General features: G+C 32.9%; 1 pseudogene; it reads left to right on the top strand.

Annotated features, from left to right (window-relative positions):
- The first annotated feature begins 12,782 nt into the window (after positions 1 to 12,782).
- LOC141571063 (DNA primase small subunit pseudogene) lies at positions 12,783 to 13,832 on the top strand (annotated as a pseudogene).
- Positions 13,833 to 24,874: the final 11,042 nt, after the last annotated feature.

Below are 24,874 nucleotides of genomic sequence, written 5' to 3' on the forward strand. Positions count from 1 at the left end.
TTAGGCTTTGGATAAACAGTTTCCCTGAAGGCAGGCTCTGTTAAGAGTATGCTTTGGTTTATTTCAAAATGGTTCCTTTTTCTCTCCCCCTGCAGTACCCAGGAGGGGATTTTCGTCTGATATTTACTGTGGGAACCTGGTATAGCTCCAGGTGGTGAACCTCAAAATATTGACCCACTATGACTAGGTCTCTGACTCTCTTATGTATGTGGGGTTCCCATACATATGTATGTATTGAATTTGGTTATTTTATCTTTCTAATTTGCCTCATGTCTATTTGATAGACTATTTTATAAATTGTGCAAGAAAATTAGTAATCCATATGAAACAAAATAATGCTATAGTCTATATAATCTCATGTACAAGAACTCACTTAAAATTTCAGGTGAGTAAATGATAAACAGCAACTTGTCTCACTTCCGGAAGTAACAGTAGTAGGTAAAATGAATTTATTAAACAAACATAAAATGTATAATCTCCAAGAAAAATGATAACTCTGACTACAATAAAATTTAAAACTTTAGTACTAAAAATGACTTTATAAAATATGAACATTCTAGCCACTATTAATATTCAGAAATATTAAGGTTACCTACAAGTCAATGAGGTCAAGAAAGGCAGTCTAATTAAACAAAAACAACAATATGGGATTGGAATAGGCAAACCACCAAAAGAGAAACTCAAATAATCAATAAACATATGAAAATGTATTCAATCTCTCTAGTAATTAGAGAAATGAAAAATAAGACCAATATAAAATACCATTTTACATTCAACATTGGGAAACATTTTTTAAATGCCTGGTATTGGAGAGGAAGTGGAGAAAAAGGAATTCTCATGCATTCCTGAGGGAAGTATAAATATGTAAAACTTCCTTTGGAAAACAATTTTGCAGTATCTTGTAAAGTTTGCAGTATCTCATAAAATTAGAGATGTATGTGATCAAAGACTCAGCACTTTCATTCCTAAAGATATATCCTAGAGAAACTTACACATATATGTACAAGACACATATATAAGAATGATTTTTAAATTGTTTTACAATAATGATAGGTAACTTACTATGCACCATCTTATTCTACTAAATGTTTTACCTATATTCACTCTTTTAGGTTTCATAATAACTCTGAGATAGATGCTAATTTTATAGATGATAAACTTGAGACATAGAAAGAGTAAGGAATTTGCCATTTTCCCATAGCTGATAAGTGGTGGGAAAGAATATTAAAGAGAAAGTCTAGCTCCAGAGTCCATCCTCCTGACCTATATGCTATACTATCTCTAAAGCCTAAAGGGAAATATTTAGAAGCAACCTAAATGTTCATCAACAAGGGAATAAATAGGTATAAACATACAATAGAAAACTTTGCAGTGGCTTCATCTGTCAACATGGGTATAACTTCAAACATAATCCTGAACCAAAGAGAAATTACAGATGAATATGTCAATTTTATATCATTTATATACCAGAAGCATTTTGAAGTGGTATTTCCAGAGAGAAAAACCCATCTACCCCCTTATTCATGGTTAAGGATATTTTACACATGGATTCCTAAGATTGTGACTTATCCATCACATTGTGAGCTCTGTGATCCTTTCCAGGTTTGCTAGATTAGAAGTGGCATCCCATCTTAGTGACATGCAGTGCTGAACCAGCTCCACCCACCCTCCATTATTCTTGGCCCTGATTCCTACTACAGCCATCATGGTGAATTTCCTTAGGTACGTAGCATCTAGCGTCCCTTCCCTTCAAAAGACCAGAGTAAGGACCAACTTCAACCATAAGAGTGGTTATAATAAAACTCTACTGTAACAAAAATGATTCGTATATTCTTCATTCTGCAAGGCTCCCAAGGGGTTGTGCAAATTTTTCCATGTCCTTTCTAGGAGACTTTGAACTCTTCCTACCAATAATATTAGGGAACAGTCTTTACAAGGAAACAATAGCAACAACAAAGTCTTCATCACCTTAAATTCATATCACTAAAATGAGCCACTTAAATGAACCTAAACAAATATGATCTACTCCAAAATGACCCACTATCTACCCCAAGACAAAGAAACTGTTGACAACTTTTAAATAACAGCATTAATTCTTCAGATTCTGGCTACTTAGGTTCCTACCAATATGTTTCATCCATATTTAAATGCTTTCTTTAAGAAAACTTGAGTGTAGATATGATGATATTCTGTCTCTACCTTTCAGGTCATCTGCAATTTAAAAAGTAATTTTTACTGAGGTACAGAAGGCATTTTAACAGGAATCTAAAACCTTAAGTGGAATAAATTCTGCTTCCACAGCTCAATTTCAGGCATCAGTGAGCAGGTGGGAGATTTGCCCCCTTTCTCTCTTTTTCTTTAAGGCTTTGGTTTAGCTTATGTCTAAACCTAAACCTTTTAATAATGTATTTCATTTTATGTAAGTAATTCAAAGTCTTTCACCTCAACATATATCATTTCTACCTAAACAATATTTATTTTCATATAGGAAATAAGTATCTAATATGTATCTGTTGTAATGATTTTTAAAAATCTATTTCTTTATATAACACTCTTTAAAATGAAAAATAATAATGGTTTAATACACACTTATATGATTTTGTAGAAAACTATTCTTTTCCTTCCTGTCTTTGAGATAGGATGTCAAGATGTAAAATAATATTGTTTACTATTACCATCGCGTTATCATGATATAGAGCTTACCCTAACATTTTAAAGGCAAATATAATTTCAGAAATGTATCCCTCTTAAATGATACAGGCTTACTTCATAAGTCTATATAATTAAATCTACAGGAACCAACAAGAATGTGAAGTGTGCACATTTATTTTTGAGGAGGTAAAGGGGAGCCTCCACTTCTGACGATGAATGTAAATGATGTGCCCTGCACAGTTTAGTGTCCACTAATATTTCAAATTCCATTGTGATTGCCACACACTTTATTTTACTGATGAAAGAAACAAGACAGAGAAACTTCCTTCTTCCATTTCCTTTAGGTCTTAAGAGTCATACACAGAATGTTTTTGGCAGAAGTCAAAACTTTACTACTCTCCAGACAAACTCCTTGAGAGCTTCTTTAATGATTCTGATAAAGGTTCTGCCACATGCTTGACATGGTAAGATGTGTTTGGCAGATGATACCAAGATACAATCTGAGTGCACAGTGATTCACGTTAGAAGTGCTTGTACCTAAGAATCATATGGTTTTGTTAAAAGAACGATAGTGTTCAGCAAACTCTAGGTATAATTGTGATTTAACAAAGTTTGTCTTTAATTAGTTCGCTCAGTAAACAGTTGTCAAATGCCTACTATGTGTGAAGCACTAACTATAAAATTTGAGGAAACAAGCGACTAACAAAACTACTTTTTTGACTAAAGGCATCTCAGTTTTGTGGAGGAGCAAACATAAATAAACAAGTATAAAAAAGTAAAATATTATGCATAACAGTGGGTAAAATTTTGTTTGCCATAATGCATAAATACTCACTGTCCTTTCCAGTGAGGGAAGGGAAATCATAACTTCTACAGATTTTTAAATGAAACAGTTTTAGAGGAAAAAATAATATGTAGGAAAAAAAAGAGAAAGAAAGCCAAGAAATCACAAAGATGAACAGTACCATCAAATATTTTTAGGTACAGACAACTGGATTGCTCAGAGGTTTAACTGGTTTCAGATATTCTGAAAGAGCTGGGTAGAGAGTGGGAAGGTGTTAGGGAATCGAACAGGTGATAGTTCGCAGTTCAAAACCATTAATTTGGAGTTTAAGCTTCAACTTTCCGTCTCCCTCCCCCTATAAGGGTTGCTAATCAAGGATAATCAGCCAGATTATAGCTTCTTACTGGGGAGATAAATGAATAGAAGAAAGACACAGCTGCAAAACCAGGATGAGCAGTACTTTTCCAACTTTGTGTACACAAATCACATGGGTATTTTGTAAAACGACAAATGCCGAATCAGCAGGTCTGAGGCTAGGCCTGGGATTCTGCATTTATGACAAGCTCCAACTTGATGCCTATGCAGCCAATCCTTGTATCACACTTCTGTATAGCAAGATCAGAGTCGATATAGTTCTATTCTAATGATGTTTCATCTGTGACCTACTTATTACCTTATTGACTATTCCCTATACTTTTTCTTGCACTAGCAAAATAATTTCTTTTTAGGTGATATAACAATAAAAATAATACAAATCTCTTTATGTTACTTAATCTACTATTTTAATTGAATGTAGTGAAAGTTGGAGAAATGAAATGGAGTGAGAAAAAAGATATTTTCTCAAATTACCACTTGAGAAAATTAAGCAAACAGAAAGACAGAAAATGAACATCACTTTATCCAAATGATAGTTTTTTTTTCTTTATTAGGCAACATAAAAATTTCCTTTAAAATGTCTAGAATAATTTACATAATAATAATAAAGTCAATTTGGTCCTATCTAGTTAGTTGGCTTGGAGTAATATGACTAAATTTTCATTCCTCCCCATGTAAAACGAATAAATTGGATACAGTTAGTTGCATTGCCTCAAAATTCTGAAATTGTATAAGAATTTTTATAACCTTATTTAGCATTAACATAAAACAAATATTGGTCAGTGGGCCTAATAAAAGTTTAACCTCACATCCTAAATGATCAAAAGCAAAGGAACATAGAAATCTGATATCTTAATGAGAGACAATAATAGGATAACAAGTTTGAAGACCAGCTCTTCTACTTCTTGGCTGAGAAACTGTTTTGCTTTAGTTTCTCATTTCATAGAAAGGAAAAAAAAAAAAAAAAGGTAAAAAATTACCTCCTAGAAATATTTTTAAGACTAGACATTTAGTATATGTAAGATATTTAAAACCATGCCTACAATTTAGCAAGCCATTCATTAAATTAAATAAATCATCAAAAAATTTAAAAGTAAATGAAATACTAGAGGGGTCTGAAACAAAACACAAATAAAAATAAGCATAGCAGTTTCCAACTATAATCATTAAAAATATCCATCAAGTTTCATTGTCTATAAATATGACCCAAAATACTTTAAATTGTTGATGACCTTACAAGGCTGAAAGTGAGAAGCAATACAGCATGGAAGTATTATGATTTCCTTTTCCTTTTTAAGTCTCTGACAGAAGCCTCAAAGTAAAAGCAAAAACTCCAAAATGAAATGTCATTTATAAGTTAAGCCTGACAGCTATAAAGGGTAAGCAAGAATTGTCAGGCTTTGTATCACTACTCAAAGTCTCCTACAAGGAAGAATGGTCTTAATATAAGCATGCATTTTGGACTATTTACGGGAATATTTGAGGGTTTTTTTATTTGTTTGTTTGCTTTTTCCTTGAATAACTTACTAGTACTATTTGAAATTTACCTTTGGAATTGAAAGTACTCAAAAATCATATGTAGTGACCTCAACTTCTGCTTTTGGCAAAAATAAAGTAACGTGAATGAGATGTAACCCTCCTGACTGGAAAAAAACAAAACAAAAAACTTTAAATCATACAAAATCAGTGAGTTTTAAGACATTGAAAATCCAACAACTAAGGACAGTGATCTCTGAGAGACAGGAAACAAATGAAATGAGACTTATGATAGCCCTACCTTATTACCTGGAGAGACTTATTATGCAAGGAGAGGAAACACAGGAAAGACTTAGTGATCTTTCTGATTTGAGCACCTTGAGTTGGAAGTCCAGAGAGGTAAGGATGGCTAGAGGCCTTAGGGCTGAGTGTGGGAGGAATAAGCTTCCCAGATAGAGAGCTTCAGAGCCTTGCAGAGTTACCCACTTGAATATCAGCTGAGTACTGATCAGCACATTCATGTGAGAAAACTAAGGCCAGAGAAACAACAACCCAAGAGGAGGAGAAAGAATAACCCCTGAGAGTTCACACAAAACCAGGAATAGTTTCTTTTCTCAACAGCCAAGGTGGGGAAAAAGCAAACAAACAAACAAACAAAAAAACTGTAATACGTGGTAAATTGATGAGAATACTCAGAAGAATTTTATACCATTGGTAGAGCGAAATTTACCTTAGACTAAATCTTGCTTTTAAAGGCTAATAAAGCTTAAAGGCAAGACCCAAGAGAGCAAATGATTTCTAAATAATGTAGTCAATTGTTTCCCAGATCATGGTTCAAGAATAGTTATAGAAATAAATAAATATGAAATGCATAATGATGTTTGGCATCCAATTTGGCAAAGAGATAGGAAAATACAACCCATAATGAAGAAAAGAAATAAATCAATGGGAACCAATCCAGAAATGACAGGTGATGGAATTAGTAGTCAAGTACTTTAAAATAGTTATTATAACTGTACTTAGGTATACAGGAAACTAAGGGAAGAGTGAATAAGTTAAGTAGAACTAATCTATCAGAAAGACAAAAATCCAATAATGAGAAAACAAACCACTCAATAAAAATAATGAACAAACTATTTGAACAGACACTTTGTCGAAGAAGATAAATGGATGGACATTAAGTCCACGGAAAGATGCTCAATATCATTGGTAGTTAAGAAAGAGCAAATTAAAACTACAGTGATAGAGAACTACAAACCAACTAGAAGCTAAACTTAAAGACTGAGCATACCAAGAGTTAGCAAGAAGACAGAACAACTCAAATCCTCAGACACTGTTGACAGGAATGTAAAATGCTACAACCACTTTAGAAAACATTTGGCAAGTTTTGAGAAAGTTAAATATCCACCTACCATATGAACCCAACATTCCATTCTTAGGTAATTACCCATGAGAAATGAAAGCATGTATCCATACAAAAAAAAAGTGCATAGATGTTCATAGCAGTTTTATTTCTAGTAGCCAACAGCTAAAATACAAAAATTCCAATAGTTGAATGATGAAATTTGGATATGTATGAACAATGTGATACTAGTTAGCAATTAAAAGGAATGACCCATTGGCATACATTGCAACACAAATTAATTTCAAAATAAGTCATTGAGTAAAAGAAGGAAAAGACAACATAACATAACATATATTTTCATCTATACTAAATTCTAGAAAATGCAAACTAATGTACAGTGACAGAAAATAGCTCAGTATTTCCTTGAAGATGGGAAAGACAGAAACTAAAAGAAAAGATTAAAAAGGGGTATAAACAGACTTTTGTGGATGATGGATGTGTTTATTATCTTGATGATGTTGATATTTTTACATTTATGAATATATATGTCATAAGCTTATCAATTTATACAAACTAAATATGTGCAGTTTATTTTATGTGAATTGTGCCTCGATAAAGCTGTTTGTAAAGTACTTAATCAAAATCACATGCAATCCCTACAATATAAAAATATATATTATTAAGAACATTATAATATATTATATTAACCATAATAAATAATATAAAAATGTAATTTATGGTTAAATGGTTCTTCTTTGGAAGAACTAAAGACAATATTTTTTTCTTTTAATTAAGGACAATCTTTTCTAAGTAATAAATGTTAACACATTCTTTAGATGGAAACTTTGCTGTAGCTCCAGGCTGCTAGTGAGGTCTTTCATGAGAGAAATTAGTACTGTTAATAATAAATTTTGCAACAGCACCAGGATTCTGTTCCATACCGATTTGAGTGACTATGTAAAGAGAATGATGGAGAGTGACTTTCAAAGGGCAAAGGACTCAGAATATTCCCTCCATTAACTTTTCTGGCCACATTTTTAAAGGGCAAGATAATGAATGTTTCCCAGGTGAGGAGGAGGGACATTAATTAAGAAGCTTAAAATATTATAGATAAAAGGAAAGCCCCTGTCTTCCTCATCCCAATTGCGGGATTAATCTCCTTCAGTCAGACAGGTTCTCAACTACTCACAGGAGAAGCAGTCATTCTTAGAACCATCTTGCCCAGGTTTAGTATTTTCCAAACAATTAATTTCCATTTAGAAGGGATGTTGGGTCATGGAAAAGTAAAAATAAACAAACAAACAACATATGAGCTGGGTAGCCAGAAAGATTTGGATTTGAATCTTGGATGTTACACTCATTAGTTCAATCTTACTTTTTATTTTATTTTTTTTAATCTGTGTAAGGGATAAATTAATGCCAGTATTGCAGGATCATTGTGAAGATTAGAGAAAATTTGTACAAAGTATAAAAGATCAGAGTCTCTACTAAGGCAGCAGCATGAAATTGTCTAAAGTTCTCTACATTTATTTATTGATTCATTCATTTATTCCTATGGTCACTATTTATTTTAGCCTAGACTATATACCAGATGTCAGACACACTTCTACAAGCATGAGAGGTATCAGTGAAAAAAGATAAATATGTATTCCAAACCTTAAATTAAAGCACGAGAGGCTCACATTAAAATAAACATGGTAAATTAATATATTCATACCCTTTATTAGAAGTGGGAAATTTAAAGGGGAATGTATTTAGGGGACAGCTGAACATGGGATCCAAGTTAACACTGATACTCAGAGACACACTTATGTCATCATGACCTATGAGTTAGAGTGGGGCTGTATGGGTTAGGTAATAAATGGGATCCTAAAGTCCAAGTGGGACCAGCTACATAATTTATGAAGCCCAGTGCAAGATAAAAATACAGGGCTCCGAGCCAAAAAATCATTAAGAATTTGAAGGTGGCGACAGTGGAGCATTAAACAAAGTATGGAGTATGTTTAAGCATGGGGCTCTCGTACAGTTACACAGGTTGCACACTCAAGAAGCTGGCCCTGGGCCCAGATTTGATTCATTTGGTCCATGGACCCTCCCAGTTTTCAGTTCCCCATTCCCTAAAAATATAACTGGAATGAATATCCTTGGTAGTTGGCATACCTCCTATATCAGGTCGTAGACATATAATGTTAACTCTGTGATTCACTACCCAGGCCCCTTCAAGAATAACTGAATCATTTTTGCCAGAAGTGGTGTCAGGGATCTGCTCTCAGCTATTAGTCCTCTTTAGGCATTACCTCAGCTGGAGACATTTGCCAAACACAAAGTCATGCCTTTGCTTGGGAGCAGCTCCCATCCAGTTAGTCATCAATGCAAGAGAACAAATGTCCAGCTCCCTCATTCCCACTGAGAATGGGCCATCCCAACTCCAGAACTCACCATGGGGTTGGCTGAAGCAGAATTCTTTGTTGGGACTATTATCGTAGCTCAAATTTTTCCACTTCCCAAAGATCACTTCCTTGTATAGGTCCTGCACACAAATCTCCATTCCAGTTCTTGTTTCCTAGAGAGCCCAACTTGTATCAGCACTGTGGCAACTGTAGCTGAGATACAGTGAAAAGACCAAAGACAACAACTCATATGAGGGGTCCAGCTGTCTGTACAAAGAAGAACAGCAAAACATTTGGTAGAGCTCTTTATTAGAATTCTAGAAAGAAACTTTAAGGAGGCACGTATAGAAAAAATAATTTCTAAAAATAAGGTATAAACTTGCACTAAAAATTTCTGCAGATAAATTAGATCATGGGCACTGTCGAAACCTCCAATGGAGGATCTAGTGGAAGAGACAGCTGAAAACACAACACAAAAGCACTAACACATGGAAAACGTGAGTGAAGATAAGAGACTTAAAGGATAGATAGAGGCAACTTATATACAATTTGAAGAATAACAGTTACAGAAGAAGAAAAAAAAATGCATGGAGAAGAGATAATGATTAACAAAATAGTAAAATAAATTTTCTCCAACTTAGATGAACATTTAAGTTCGCTGGTTAAAATTCCTCCTCTAATTCCAAGCAGTGTTGATGACAAAAGATTTATATCGAGGGCATATTCTGGTAAAAATTTTTGAACTCCAAAAATTCTGAGAAAATTCTACAAAATTTAGGCAAAAATAACAAATCACTTGCAAAGAAAAAGAATCACTTGTGTCCATCTTCTTATCTGCTAGAAAGCAATGAATTAATATGCAGACTACTGAGTAAAAAAGGATGATAACCTGAAAATTCTTTAGTCAGAGAGAAAGATATTTGTGAATAGCCAAGGATTCAGGGAATTTATCATGTACATTCATCATCTGAGAATAATAGTTAAGAAAAACATAATTAAGGCAGATTTACCAAGGCTGAGAATTTAAAATAAGAAAGTAAAGAGGAAGCACAGGTTAGTAACAATCCCAGAGAGAGAAAGAAGAGGGGGGTGGGGGGAGAGAATATTAGTTGATAGAAAGATAGACAGACAGGGATAGATAGATAGATATAGATAGATAGATAGATAGATAGATAGATAGATAGATAGATAGATGATAGATAGATAGATGATAGACATAGACTATCTAGGAATACAAGTGTCTAAACTTAGAAATCTTAAAACAAAAGGGATATGCTCCAAGAGAAATTACACAACTTCTAAAGAACTGAAATATTTAACTGCCTTAGTAAAATCTAGGAGTAGAATTAGGAGCAGAGAAGGAAAAGGCAAAGTAGTTCTGAATGTCCCAATAGAACATGTCCCAACAAAACAGGGTGATGTGGTAGAAGGAGCGAGTCCAAAGCACTACATTATACAGTGGAGAGTATGGGGGCAGGGGCACAAATAGGTTGTCACAGAGGAAATAAGTGTGTATCTGTTTTTTTGTTTTTGTGTTTTTAAACATATGTAGACAGATATATATCTATGAGACTCAGTTAAGGAATTTTAACAACTAACTAAATGGAAATCCAAAATAATAAGGCAGCAGGAATAAATAGGAAATTTCATTGAAAGCAATGAAATTTAAAAAATAAGACAACAAAACAAAACTCTATATATGTGTATAAATACACTTATGAACAAGGAAAAAGACACAGGGGGACATACATTAGGAAAACTAAATATCTCACCTAGAAACCACCGAAATTACTGGTATAAATCATAGTAGTAAAATAAATAGCAAGTGGAATGCTTTGTAACAGGATAGAGAGAATCCTAATATATTAAATAAAATGTATAACATGTATAAGATATAATAAATAATACACATATAGTATAAAAGTTTTATGATGTGTCAACTTGTTTAGGCAACAGTCTTCCATTATTTAATCAAATTCTATTCTGGATGTGCTGTGAAGGGATTTGTCAGATGCAATTAAAATCTCTAATCAATTGACTTTAGGTAAGGGGAATTATCCTAGATGGGCTGGCTGACTTAATCAGTTGGAAGGTCTTAAAAGCATGGCTGAGGCTTTCCTTAGGAGAGAAGAGATTCCCTCTCATAAACAAGAGCTTTCAGCCTGTGCCTGTGGGGTCCCAGCCTGCCCTTCCTTCCTGAGACCTGCCCTACAAACTAAGAACTTGCTTCATCAGTCCCCACAATTGCATATGCCATTTCTTGTAGTAAATCCACATATATCCTACTGATTCTGATTTTCTGGTTGGACCCTAATGGATATATGGAAATAATACAACATATGCAGTATAATATATTAACTTTATTTAAACTTCACAGATATGTGCAATCTAGTTTCTGGAAGGGATCTGTCATGATTTAGTAGTGTGATGCTCTAAAGTGATGAAGATCATCATTAAAAAAGAGAAATATTTATTCTTTGTTAAACTGCAAAGAAAAGAATTTTAATTACTGAATTTTTTATTGTTTCCTGTTGAAGCCAATTACTCAAAAATTTGATCATAAATACACAACTCTATTTTTCTAAAAATAGGCTTTATATTTGAGTCAATCCAAACCACAAAGATAATTAACATTCTTATTTGTGTTATCATCAATTCAGGTTAATAGGTGTATTTATTATTGTAATAAAGCATCGACTCTTGGCTATTAAATTTTATGTTGATGTAAGGACATCCAAATCTGTAGAGAATTTTTATGCAAGTTTATTTGAGCCAAAACTGATGGCAATTACCAGAAAGCAAGATCTTACATGCTCTGTAGACTGACAGTTTCACAGGTTCTTTTATACATTTGAAATTAAGAAGGGAACATAAGGAAGATGGGAGAAAGCAAGGTGGGGATTGGGTTACCGAATAGTTAACAAGATTTTGTGTTCTCTTGAGGGTGGTTATTTCAAAGGTGTGTTAACCTAGTTCCAGAAAAACAATGGACTTGCTTAAGGCAAAGATAAACCTTTAGTAGAAAAGCTACATGCCTGGGGCATGACTAAACATCCTGACCTGGCCAGTTAGGAATTTATGATCGGATCACCCTGTGAGGTTACTTTCCCTCACTGGGCTTGTCAGTTTTATTACAGCGCCCCATTTTTGTATACAGGTATTAGATTAAAATCAAGTTAAGTTATAGTAAGCAATAGTTGCCTGTTTTAGACTAGAGTCATGGTGTTTTCCTCACCTTTAACAGACTGTTATTTGGAGGAGTCACTTAGCTCTTCTGGACTTGGTTACTCTAATTATTCAGTAAATAGTCATTCATTAAAAATAAACAGGATATCATTTACATCACACACGGATCTGTGCTTTTTTGCATGTTGCACACTGTGCTGTGCTTTGGGAACACAACATTGAATAAAACACACAAAATTTCTATCCTCACATAAATCAGACTTTATTTAAGGAAAAAGATAACAGAAGCAAATATGTATAAATGATTGAATGAATGAATGAATGAATGAATGATTAGTGAATGAGAAAACATCATGGAGTGAAAACTGAAGAAAATTAATACAGAATGACATAAAGGGAAGTTATACGGATATAAAATAACTCAGGCACAAGAAAGATTTGACTAGGTGATTTCTTGAAATCCCCATTTGTTATAAGTATAATTATTGTCAGCTTGCCAGATTATATTGATCATATTTGCTAATGTTGAATATTATAATCACCACATTCCATAAGAAAGAGAGTAGAGAATTCTCGCGGTCATCCTACCGTGGCTGAGTACTGTGCTCCATGGAGGCGTTTGATCCCGCGGAGCTGCCGGAGCTGCTTAAGCTTTATTACCGGAGGCTTTTTCCCTACTCCCAGTACTATCGCTGGCTCAACTATGGCGGAGTGATAAAGAATTACTTTCAACACCGTGAATTTTCATTCACGTTGAAAGATGATATTTACATTCGCTACCAATCCTTCAACAACCAGAATGATCTGGAAAAGGAGATGCAGAAAATGAATCCATATAAGATTGATATAGGCGCGGTATATTCCCACAGACCCAATCAACATAATACAGTGAAGCTAGGAGCTTTCCAGGCACAGGAAAAAGAACTGGTGTTTGACATTGACATGACAGACTATGACGATGTGAGGAGCTGTTGTAGTTCTGCAGACATATGTTCTAAGTGCTGGACCCTCATGACCATGGCCATATGCATCATTGACCGAGCATTGAAGGGGTGGTCAAGACGTTAAAAAGTAAGTTCACCTAAGTGAAAAACTTCACCCTTTTGTCAGAAAATCTATAAACATAATAAATAAATACTTCGAGAAATATGCCTTGATTGATCAAGATATTCTTGGAAATAAAGAAAGCTGCGATAAGATTTTAGCCCTTGCTCCTGAAACAATTCATGATAAGCTTCAGCAAGCCTTCCTAAAGCATCACAATTCACTTCAGCGTTGGGAGAAAGTGAAGAAAATAGCCAGATGTCCGGTCGAATTTCTGTGCCTATTGATTTACAGAAAGTGGATCAGTTTGATCCATTTACTGTTCCAACCATAAGCTCCATCTGCCATGAATTAGATGCCATTTCCACTAATGAAAAGGAAAAAGAAGAGAACAAAGCTGAATCCGATATCAAACATAGAACCAGAGATTTACAAAAAGACTTCTGAAGATAACAACTCTCCTCCAACCAATATGGATAACTTCTACCTTCAACCAAGAATCAAATGCTTCAAGTCATTTAATAAATGTGGCAAACCATGTATGCATTTTAATGCTCAAGGCAAAATTTCCTTTTCTTGAGAAATAATTATATTGAAAAGATTCCTAAGCTCACCAAGGGAGGATGTTCAGATTCCTGGAAGGAGCAATAGTGAGAGGAGTAAGAGGATTGCAGATAAATTTGTAAAATTTAATATTATACAACGATAATTCTAAGATTTCTGATACAAATGCTTCTACCATTTGCCATGTATAGAGGTAACTGAGCAGTAATATGTCCAAGACTTTAATCTCAGCTCACTGGATACAGCCTCCATATTTCTGGAGTGAATACTCTAGGTAAATGAGGGCTTTGTCCTTAAGTATTAGACACTTAAGTTAATTATACCTGGAGTGTGTGTTCAGTCATTTCCTAATTTTGCTTACTGATATTTTTATGGGTCAGGCCACTCCTCACTATCCATCTTTTAAAACTCATCTAAATCTACCAAAACTTAAAGATATGAGTTACTAGATTATATGAGTTATTAGTAGAGTATGGTTTACAACTGTTGCAATTATAGCTCCTAACTTCTTCCCTCAGAGAACTGGAACAATTACATTAGTCTACACCATAAAGAAGCAGCTTAGAAAAAAATAATTGACTTCACCAACATAAATCCTGTTATACTTGTTTTGTCAAAACACTTGAACTTTCTATATATCCAGATACTTAAATTTAATATTAAACTTTCCATTTCTTCCATATTTTATTTTGTATGATAGATTCTGACGTGTCAGATTTCTTTTGCCTCGTTTTACAACTGATCTAAACAAAACAGTCATTCTGGTTTGCATTCTATCTTCTGGGAGTATCAGATGGGTACTTTCTATGAGTTATGAAAATTTTCCTCCCTATGCATTTCCTTTTGTTTTCTCTATAGTTTTTTCTTTTATTTTTTGATTTATATAAAACATTCTATAATGCAGTCAACACACTGAAATGCCTTCATTTCTCTTTTCTAATTTTTAAGAAAAAATATTAAAGACTATTGTGCAAAAAAAAAAAAAAAGAAAGAAAGTAGAACTGACTCTAGAATCTAAGGAGAAAAAAATCCAAGAGACATTAAAAAGAAAATGGGTACAAATAGCTGCAAATTGTTTTTTCCCTTTAGTTACAAAAGTATCCCTCTCCACTTCAATAAGTCTTCACCCTGAATTTAAACTATTGTTGATCAATTTTACTAAATAATTAAGAAAATAAAAAGAGTGGATGAATAATATAATGCATAGACTCAACTCCCAAATATAAATACCACAGAAAAGAAACAGCTTTTAATAAGAATCAATTCACTTTTAGAATCTCCATTTTAAGGTACTTCTTTTTCAGAATTTCTTTTATCTTTTCCCTTTACCAATATTCTCCATATGAAATGAGTTCAGGTTTCTTTGCAGTCATTAATCAACCAGTAAAAAGGAAAATGTGTAATATATGCAAATTAAAGCATTTTCCCAAGGTTTTGTATTGTGCCATGTCTATGAATGGGAATATATATGCATATTTATATGCAAAACCACTGATTTATCTTATAAAAAACTGTTTTAGTAGTCTTACCTAATGTTCTAGTTTTCTTTCTCTTCCTAACTATAAGGTAATATGTAAGGAAAAAAAAAATTCAACGATGACTTTTTAGCCAAAACAACAACACAAACTGGAGGAAGGTATTTGCAATATGATCACACAAAGATTAGAATCTAGAATATATGTACTTCTACAAAGTGATAGGAAAGATAACAAATAATAGTATACTACATAATAGCATACTGTGCATAATTAAAATGAAAGAATATCATGAAGACATATCAACATAGACAAATAACAAAACATGTTGAGGAAAAAAGCAAGTTCTAAGGGTTTATTCACACTTGGTATAATTTATGTAAATTTAAAATCAGAACAAATAATAGTATAAATAATGTAGATAGAATATATGCATGCAAAAAGGGAGGTACAGGGATTGCATGGGGAAATGGCCTCTAGTTGTCAAATCCATATGTATTTTTTCCAATGACAAATCTGAAACAAATGTGACAAAATATGACCATTGTTCAAATCCAAAAAATAGGTACTCTGGTTAATTAAAATATTTTTACTATGTTTAAATATCAAATCATTTGGTTTTTAAACTTTCTGGTGTGGAATACTGTCTTATGTTGCTTTGAGTTATTCTAAGCAGCAGGCAAACGTAAATTATTATTGAAAAAAGTGTAGTACCAATTTTTTTTTTTGTCTCTCAAACACTGGATTTGTAATTTCATCTTCAATAAAAAGTATATCTATGCTCCAAATAATTGTTTTTTACATATTTTATGAGAATGTTTTTAATGAAATCAGAGAAACTATATCTAATTCTGGCTTAAAATGGAATATGTCAATGTAAAGAATTAAATATGAACATCATTCTATTTAAAGTCACAGTGCATGCCAATTGCCTGTCTGCTCTCAGTTTTATTCTTCAACTTTTTCTCTTCTATGTCAGAGGAAACTATATTTCCCTAAACCCTTTGCCCACTCACTTCAGCCAGTGAGATGGCACCTCGACCTTAGACTTCCCAGCCTCCATTCTAGAACTGTGAGAAATAAATTTCTACTACTTAAACCACCCAGCCCATAGTATTTTGTTATGGCAGCCTGAAGAGATAAATATACTATCCCACTAGTGAACTTCAGCAAAAAATATTTATTTTTTATGAGAATTTCAAGTTCAGCTTAGCCTTTCCTGTTTGGAGTAGATAATTAAAATTTTTCATTTTTCCTTAAGAAATTCTCCTTTAATATATTTCAGTAGATGACAAAAAAATTGTTTCAGTAAAAGTACAAAGTTAAATTTCTGCACTTGTTGGTATAGGAGAGAGTTCCACTTTACTCAAAAGGAGCAAACCTTTTGATCCCAAGTAAGGCAGCATTCTTCCTCCTTTAATAGAATGATCCCTAGTCCATTCATTTTGTAGGTAGCATAAGACCTTGAAGCCAGATACTCATATCAATGAAAAGCTGCAAGAGTAAATAGAAGATAACTACATATATTTATCAAAAAGTTTGATATTTATTCATTGTATTTGTTTGCTTGCTAGTGTGTTGTTGTTGTTTTGTATAATGTGATACATATATTTTTAGTACTGCTAGTCATGAGAACTCTATCACTCAGCTGGATTATAAACAAAGTCACAGTTTTCAGCTTTGAATATGGTCTATTTGATTATTTGTTTATGACATTTTTATTGCACATTTTCTCCCCTATATGCTCACTTTAATTTTTGGTCCCCATGTGTAAATTTTAAAAGAGAAATAATATAATAGCTCAGAGGAGATAAGATTTTTGACAAGGCATGCATTCTGTTTTAATACCCTAGTGAAATAAATAAAATTTTTGATGTGAGAATGCTTTAAAGTGCGCCTAAGTTTTCAGATTTCATGACATACAATGTGATAAGGGAACCCCACAGCAATAAAAAAAGAAAAAAGTTCCTCAAAGCAAGCCTCTCTAGTTGAGAAAATACTTATGGAGTAGTTATGCCCAATGCATTGCTGTGTTCAATTTATTTATTCTTTTCCTTTGTGATATTTTTTATGCATTCAATATATATTTTATTTTCATCAGGTTAGATGCTGGTAGCTACAAAAGTGAATCAGAATTACAACTTTTAGGAAGCACAGAATCATGAGGATAACCAGATATTAATAAATAAATACAATCTGGTGTTATATGTTCAGAGATGGTATGAAAAAGGCAAAGTATGGGTACAGAAAGGAAGGATGAAGTTTGAATGCAGGTGAGGAGATGGCGATGTATGTCATTATTGAAGCCTCCAAAGAAAACATAACTATGATCTTTGTGCTGGACTTTGACATAAAATTTTACAACAAAAGGTATAAATATGTGAAACATCTGAACAGCATAATATGTGTGGGCAATGAAAGTGATTTTCCATTGCTAGATCAAAATGGACGGAAGGATGATAAAGCAGGAGAAGTTCAAGGAGGAGGGTCCTTGACTCCTATGAGATATAGTAGCATTACTGTCTTTTTGAGTCAAGATGCTTTTGGTTTCAAGCAACAGTAACTCTAAACACTTAAGCTTAATATGAAAAGGAAGGGAGTTTATTTTTTCATGTAATGGAAACATGGATACTAGAGCCAGGTGACATTTATTAAAGGCAGTAGTTAAAATCATAAAATTGCTAGAGCATCAGGGTGATGCGCAAAGGGATGTAAGAGAATTGGTCAGCTGCCCCCTATGGCTTTGTGTGAGCAAGTAGGACTATGAAACAGTGAGGATACCCTTGCCTCAGCCATGAGCAGAGTCATTGGTGTAGAAACCAGGGAGACTTGAGAAGCCGTGCTCACTGAACCTCCACTAGCCTGATTTCTTCCATATCCTTGGCTGTCTTCATATTCTTTGAGCCATAAGTATAAAACCTAACTTCTGAATGAGTTGTAGTATTCATTGAAGTGCTCATTTTCACAACATGTCAAAGCCAGTGCTCTATGGAATTAATTTACTTCTCAAGAAAATATGGGGATCAAATATATGGTGATGGAAGAACTGACTCTGGGTGGTGAACACACAATGGGATTTATAGATGATGTAATACAGAGTTGTACACCTGAAATCTATGTAATTTTACTAACAATTGTCACCTCAATAAATTTAAAAAAAAAAAGAAAATATGGGATACCATTAGCTGGACAGTTTGTTAGGCAGGCAAAAATCATGAGTCCATTCAGAGGCTAACTGTTTGATGTCTGTAGGGGCTGTAAATGCCTTAGGACAAGGAAAGTGTCCAAAATATCTTAACTTTCTATATCCCTCAGAAGAAAAGATGAATTAAGATGCATAAAATTGGTAAGATTTATTAAGACCAACTAACTGGCTTCTTCCTTTTTAACAGTATTTTTTTCCAGAATCCCAAACAACTTATTCTCTAACTTATCCATTTTATTACTGCATTTATAGCCTATAAATTTGCTAAACAATTTAATGTATAAAAGTCTTGTCATCTTAATTAGCATATAACCACTTAGAAGATAGGCTATGTTTTTGTTTTCCTTTCCCATCCCATCCTCTACTACAAAGTCATAAATTTATTCAATCATTCATTTATTTATCAAATACATAGAGAATACATACTATACATTAGCCAATGTGCTAACTGCAAGAGGTACAAAGATGAACATGACACTAACCCTTACAACAGATTTCAAACTAACTGTTTTACACTATTGCTTACCACAAGTTCATCCTAAAGGAAGAGTCAGATTACAATAAATTACTATACTGCAAGTAAAGAAATACTACAATTAGTGTATGAAAAAGTAGACCACAAAGAATGAAATAAATGTTATTCTATGGCAGGTGAGGAAATTCTCAGGGCAACCTCACAGTTGAGATGATTGCTTGGATTAAATCATATAATATAAACTGGGGTTTACTTAAAAGAGGAGGAAAAACAACTCACTTCAATATGTATGTGTGTATGTATACATGTATATATTAATACTTAGTATGAGTCTGCTGCTGAAAATTTCTTTCAGATTCTCTTTATCTAGAAAAAAACGATTTTTCTTAAATTTCAGAAGATGTTTTCACTGGTATAGGATTCTAGGTTGGGATTATTTTTTTCAGCACTGTTACAATGTCATTCCATTATATACCACTTTCCATAATTTTTGTTAAGAAGTCATCTTTAAGTCTTTGTTACTCTTCTAAGGGTAACGTGTCTTTTTTTTTTCTCTTCAACTACTTTTAAGATTAGTCTTTGTATTTGATTTCATCTGTGTTGCTATGATTATCTAGATATATTTTCTTTGAATTTATCCCGAATGAGTTGAACAGGTGTCTCAAATCAGTTTTAGAAAAGTGTCAGCCATTACTACTTCAAACATTGCATTCTTTCTCTTTTCCTAAAGTCACAGTGCTAGTAAGTAGTAGAGAGAACATTTGATCACCTCCAAGAAAAGATGACTTTGCTAGTTATGTTTTTAACTTCTATGCTATTGCATGTATTTTGGCTAAAAATACAAGATGGGCTTTTCTATTTCCACCTTTGTTCAAAAGAATCAATTTTTGCAAGAATTTTCACAAATATCATTCTATAAATTAATTTCAATGTCTCTTTAAACAAAACAAAGACTTGAAAAACACATCTAATTTGTTGACTTGCCATTTCATTATATCTAAGGTATCTTATTTTTTTTCTAGAAATAGAAAAATTATAATCTACCACAAAACATCTGCTAAGTTGTGTGTGTGTGTGTGTGTGTGTGTGTGTGTGTGTGTGTGTATTTGTTTTCAATTTCTCCATTGCTGGAGATCTCTTAGAACTGGAATTTCCAATTCAAGCAGTATTTCCTGATTTTGATTGATGTTAGCATCTTTTCATTCATGCATGGGGATTTTACCTATTTTTTTCAAAGTTGTTTTTACATTGTTCCTCATGACTTTTATTTTAAACAATTTCCTATTTCCTTCAAGGGCATTTTAAACAACATGCCTTCTCATTGTTTGATTCAGAGGCTTATAGTAAGCTCAGAGTTTCTATTATGTACTATTTAAGAAAATGACTTTACATATAAAACATAGGGGAAAGAATTTTATTTACATCACAACTTAGGAAGCATCATAAAATAATATTAATAAAGAACAGTTATTTGTCCCATGAAATATTGACCAATGAGAAAATGTTGTGAGAGTACCACTTATTAACATAGAATTATTCTAATATTCTATGTACTTTACACTAATATACCTACAAAAATTAAAATAATTTCCAAAATACTTTCAAATTTTCTCTAAGTAATAATACCAGTTTTCTCAAGACTGTTACACTTTTTTGTATATTTAGCCTCACATTTCTTTATTTGGGATTAATTAAAACAGGAACATATATTGTCAAGTTTTTATTTAAAAAGCTGTGTTAAATTAAAACCACAGGGAGACATGCCATTGGGGGAATGAAAACATAAGTTCAACTATTTTGACAATTGCAAATATGGAACAATATTTTCTTAGCAAAATTTCAATGTTTAGTTTCACTTGGAAAAGAATAAATCATCTGATTTATTGCAGTTACTTTAATTCCCACGTGCAGTCTCAAATGTTGATGTTTACTTACCTACATTATCATACATACATAATTAGTGTCTATACCAAGGTGATTAGTATTTAAAGTATAGAGGGCAATTGAAGTAGTGGAATCATAGGCAAATTATTTATAAAAACAGTTTGTAGATTTTGTCAATTACAATTAAGCCTTAAGTGATATTTTTCTAAAGTTCACATATTTTGTATTGATTCTAAACATGATGTTGTATAATTGAAATAAATTATTTACTTCAGTTGAGAATGTCACAAATCAAATTTATGTGATTCTTCATGTTGAAGAAATTGAAGTATATCATAACACTAGAGATCTTGGCTCCAAGCATCCTGTAATCTCCTCAATGACTCCATAAGAAGGGTTTAACCAAGGCTGCCATTGGAGAGGCTAAGTGGGATATTTTGCTGGCCACAGTGGGTATAGTCAGTAATCCAAATGATTATTTTCAAAGGATCACTAGAGAATTAACAAATATATATATATTTACGTGTTAATCTATTAATCCATATGCTGGAAATAGAGAAGCCAAGTACAGTATAGAAAGTGTGAGCTGTTGCCCAGAAAGACCAGGTAGATATGGGACCTGGATATAGACCCAACCACATTGAGCTTTGGTTTTATTACCGATAAGTGGAAAGAAGTGTCTTCGTTTGCTGCAAGCGGGCAAAATAGAATTGAGATCTCTATGAAAGGAACATTTAATTCCATTAAGTAAAAATGCAAAATAACAAGAGGAAATTAAAAAACAAACAAACAAACAAAAAACACATAATGAGAAAATAAGTACCATGAACAAAAAAGAGCAGATTTGGAAAAAAAAAAATTCCTGAAAGTGAAAACTTTACAAATGGCAATTATAACTAGGTGTATTGGTAAACAGTAAACTTAGATACAGAGAGACAAGAAATAATTAGTTAATTAAACGATAGAGAATGCTGCATATGTAAGAGACTGTTTCAATGAAGGAAGTCTAATATACCAACGAAAAAAAAGAGTTCTAAATAAAGAGAAAAGAGAAACAAAGGAAATGATAAATAAAACTGTTTTTCATGTAACTGACAAGCTTATGCTAATCTAGACAAGATAAAATATTTTAAGGTAGAATAAATAAAAGGGAAAGAAGAGATAAATGAGATATAGAAGGAGAAAAAAGAGAATGAAAAAAGGAGAACAAAAGGAGTAAAAAAAGACAAGAGAGGGGAGTTTTTGTTAATGATGTAAAGACTCACTATAGATCTGTAGTAATTAAGACAGTGTGATGCCAATGCATCATTAATGGATAAACAATGTAACAGAATAAAGAACATTGAAGCAGATCTAGAAATACAACATTATCATATATGAGTGATGTTGATTTATAAAGCAATGGAGAGTTGATGACTCTCCACTTAATGGTACTGGGACAATTAGCAATTCACATAAATAAAAATAAAGTTAGATCCTTGTCTCGGATCGTAATAAAAAATTCAGTTCAGTTGGTCAAAGAATAGAATTTTAAGACATTTCAAACAAAGCATTTAGATATTTTAATTGCTAAAATAATATAGCATCAAAAGTTTTACTCTATAAGCATCATTTTAATCTATTTTATATCATTTCTATTTCTTTTCCACTGAAACATATTTGTACATACATGCTTGCTTTTCTTTTGTTTTTTGTTTGGGAGCTAGTTCTTTATCAAAAATTTAAATTCTAAAATTGTTCAACTTTAAATTAACTATTGAATGACATTTCATCCATTATTCAATATTTAAAATATCAATTAAGGGTAAGGTACATGTATTGGCTACATATGTAGTGATTACATACAATTAATACACATGAATCCATGTGACAGAAAATTGCTGAATGTGTTCTTTTCTCCTTTGAAAACTAATTTTACCATTGATGAAATGGCAATAAGAAAATTATAATGGTTTTAACACCTCAACCCATCATCTCAATCTTTAAAAAATTATTTGTGAATAGCCTATAAATATATTACAATTTTTTCTACATGTTCTTTAAGAAATTTGCATAACAGAATAACAAATGGGATTTTTCTGTTGTTCTGTTGTGCTGCAAGTTTACAGCTAGAGGTAAAGAAGAGCTACGCAGAAGTACTGACTAATACATTCCAAAGAAAGCAGCCCACAACAGTCACTCCTAACCTCTGAAGCAGAAGACTGAGCCCCGACTGCTAATTCAGACAGGGAGAGGTATTGGGAGTGGGAAGGCAGAGTTGTAGTCCTCATCCTCCTAAGGAGCGCAACTCATGGAGAGATTTACTTTCTGTTCCACTCAGAGGACGGGACACTCTTTCTCCTGTGAGTGTGACTTGTTATTCTTAGCTTTTTGGTAAGGTGGCAGCTATCTGAGCAGGTGCCTCTGTTGTTCCCAGAATCCCTCAAATCAGGTGTTTGTTTATGTGTTTGTTTGTTGTGAGCAGGAAAGTTGATAGATAATTACTCTTTTATCCGTGGGTAGGCTTGCTTTTAATATGCAAAACCCAGCTTTAGAAATTCCAAATGAAACCGTTTCTCTCTCAACAAAAGCTGTCACTTGGAAATCAAAAGCACTTTTGCTTTCTGAATGTTGTTTGAAAGATGAGTTTCTAAAAGCCTAATTAGGAGCTCAAAAGCCAGAATGTATGCACTTGTACCTACAAACAGGCAGAGAACAGAAGGGAATGTAGCTGCCAGAGTACACAAAGAAGCCTGTAAAACGATCTTATTTAAAAGACAAAATGTTATCCTGCACTGGCACAATTGATCGAGCATAACCAAGACCCAAATCCAATTGTTCTGACTCAACCCAGGCATCTTTTTTCCTCTTTCTATGTCACTACATCTCTCACACATGATCTCAAATTATTTGTTTTGGACTTGTCAAGATCAATCATATGCTAATTAGGTTTATTACTCATGATTATGACAAGAACTATTACATCTGTTTAGCATTTAAGTGTTCTTGTCAAAAATATAAAATCAATACTATCATATTGACAAAACCAATATTAACATTGAAAGTTACAGAAATAATCTACTCAGTACAATTGAAAAAGTCTGGAGACTTTCAGTAAACAAATAAAGTAAATAGGTTAAAATTCCCCTCTCCCTTTTATTAGAGGTGTGGTCTGGGAAAATTACCTCCTTTCTTTAAAAATGAAACTAATAATACTTACCAGAGACAATTAATAGTATAAAGTACTTTTGACTCAGACCTATCTAATAAAAACTAATTTTTAATTGATACAAAATAAAATATTCTGAAAAAACACACAAAATTTGTATTTTAAGTTAATGTTTAATCTCAGTTGTTGAGGAAATTTAAAGTCATGGGCGTAAAGCCAATAGTTGAAGGAATTTCAGGAAAGATAAGATTAAGAAGTTAACGAGGAAAGATAAACAGTGAAGAAACATTCTAGTTATTACTGAACAACATAGACTCTAGATATAGGATGAGGAGCTGATAAGACATAATGAGAAATGCATAGTTCATGACAATTGAGAATATATACTAATATGACAAACTAGCAGTGGGTTCACATTTACGTTTATGTATAAAATATAAAGATTTCATAAGTACCAAAAAATATTAATTAAAAGGGTGGTGATCCCTGTATAAAAGTGACTTTAGGAATGCAGATTAAATAGGTCCCTAGAAGTACCTACACCACTTTTGTTTCCTGAATACTATTAAAGATTATGAAAATATACATTATAGAGTTGTAAAGGTAGCTAGACAAAAGCAGTGGCTGCAAGATCTAGCTTTTCCATCATCCTATTATGCCATTGACTATTCTCAGAAGTCAGGAGTATTTGGAACCCCCATAATGCAGAATTCAAGATACTCAAAAATGCTAAAGTGTCATGAGAGAAGCCCAATATTTATTGAGATAAATCAAAACTGTAAGACCCCATGGCAGGTAACTTCTCCCAATACAATAAAGAGTCACACCACTCTAATGTTTGTGATTTCTATACCCTTTTGTGTTTAGTGCT

The sequence above is a fragment of the Rhinolophus sinicus genome, linkage group LG01, assembly GCF_036562045.2.
Source record: "Rhinolophus sinicus isolate RSC01 linkage group LG01, ASM3656204v1, whole genome shotgun sequence".
NCBI lineage: Eukaryota > Metazoa > Chordata > Mammalia > Chiroptera > Rhinolophidae > Rhinolophus > Rhinolophus sinicus.